Source organism: Protobothrops mucrosquamatus, unplaced genomic scaffold (genome assembly GCF_001527695.2).
Source record: "Protobothrops mucrosquamatus isolate PMUCROS unplaced genomic scaffold, P.Mucros_1.0 scaffold7457, whole genome shotgun sequence".
In the NCBI taxonomy this organism is placed as follows: domain Eukaryota; kingdom Metazoa; phylum Chordata; class Lepidosauria; order Squamata; family Viperidae; genus Protobothrops; species Protobothrops mucrosquamatus.
The window spans coordinates 2679-4820 of record NW_015393258.1 but is presented as its reverse complement, the minus strand read 5'-3'; positions in this window follow the sequence as shown (position 1 = coordinate 4820).

Sequence of the window (2142 nt, the reverse complement as noted above, 5' to 3'; positions counted from 1 at the left end):
CTTGGAGGTCATCAAGTCCAACCCCCTGCTCAGGCAGGTAACCCTATACCATTTCGGACTGGACAGTCATTTGTCTGAAATGGTATAGGGTTTCCTGCCTGAGCAGGGGGTTGGACTAGATGACCTCCAAGGTCCCTTCCATCATCATCATCATCTCCTCATTATTATTATTATTATTATATCATCATCATCATCATCATCATCATCATCATCATCATCATTATTATTATTATGAATTATGCTTCAGTTCTCCAGATCTTTCTTTTGCTCCCTGCCCTCCATAAAAATATCGTTGGATTTGCTTTCTGGGCTCAAGCATTCGGCTGCTTCTTCAGCCTGGTGTCTAGGTCAGCCTTGGGTGGGGAAGGTGGAGTAAAATGCTCATTATTCCCAGGCAGTGTGGTGAGTGGACCAGGTAGTAATTATCTAGGGAAGATTGGACCATGTAATATCCAATGTAATGTAACGTCACCACATTACAAAAAAGATGTTGAGACTTTGGAAAAAGTGCAGAGAAGAGCAACTAAGATGATTAAAGGCCTGGAGACTAAAACATACGAAGAACGGCTGCGGGATTTGGGAATGGCCAGTCTAGAGAAAAGAAGAAATAGGGGAGACATGATAGCAGTCTTCCAGTATTTGAGGGGCTGCCTCAAATACTGGAAGAGAAGGGGTAAATTATTCTCCAAAGCGCCTGAGGGCAGAACAAGAAACGATGGATGGAAACTGATCAAAGAGAGAAGCAACCTGGAATTAAGGAGAAACTTCCTGACAGTGAGGACAATTAACCAGTGGAATAGAAGCTGCATTCAGAAATCATAGGCGCTCCATCACTGGAGGTTTTTAAGAAGAGACTGGACACTTCTCTGAAATGGTATAGGATCTCCGGCTTGAGCAGGGGGCTGGACTAGAAGACCTCCAAAGTCCCTTCCAGCTCTATTCATCCCTTCTATTCTTCTCCTTCTCTCTTGAAAAATGACTCAAAAGAAAAAGCATAATCCTCGCCTCGTTCTGCGCTATATAATATGGAGATCTGACTTATTTTATCTTTCTTCTTTTGGGAAGTTGTAATTATGAAGACGACCACTGCAAAGTGGATGGATAGACCCCCCTCCTAGACCCCCCTAGAACTGCTGAAAGACCAAGCTTGGAAGAACTATCTAAGAATCAACATGGACTCCACAGCGGATCAATCCATCAGTCCAGATGGAAGGCTACTTTCAAGACAAAAACATGGGTAAGTTTTCCCAAAATCGTTAGTTTTACAACCATTGGGGTGATTTCATTTCAGTTCTGTGAAAAGCAGCCTGACGTTTGCAGGAAAAAAAAAAAACCTCACCGAGAAATGGATCTCTTATTCCATTTCTTCTCCAACTCTTACAAATGAAGAATGAGTTGCGCTGCTGACCCAAACAGTTCTTTGAGTCAAATCAAATCGCTGCTCCTGTCTAAACCATCAGTGAAATCCTAGCATCCTGGCTTGCAATCCTGGCTTGCTACCTGATCCTTTGAGCCTCAGTTTCTCCACCACAAAAGGTCAACAGCTGAAGTCCACCTTGCGGACTTCTCCAAAGCGTGAATCGGATCGCGATTGCATGTCGGACGCATCTTTGGCTGGCGTCGAATTTCATGGCTGAACAGCAGCTTATCTTGATATTGGGCTAGTCCACCCCCACATCCCACCCCACCCCCCAAAAAACCCTGCCAATGTAATTTCAGGAAGACTCCGAGAGAGGAGGGTCTCCCAGAATAGATGCTGGCACGGTTTGAGGGGAGAAGCAACCAGGTCTAGTTACACATCTCTCTTTCTCTTTTTTTTTTTTTACACCTAATAAGGTGAACTCCTTTGAGGTTTTGCAAAATGCAACTCAGCGGCCGTAAATCTGGCTGGAGAAGGTGAGTTAGGTGCTAGAGCAAAGTTTTAAATTTCTTCCTGAAGTTTAAAGTGGATCTTGGAGGGGGGAGGGGGTGTTGAAGCATGTCAGGAGTTTGAATTCCCCCTTTCTGCAAAACGCCGCATCAAAAGAGATGGTATAGGTCTAAGATGGTATAGGTTCTCCTGCTTGAGCAAGGGGTTGGACTAGAAGACCTCCAAGGACCCTTCCAGCTTCTCTTCTCTTCTCTTCTCTTCTCTTCTCTTCT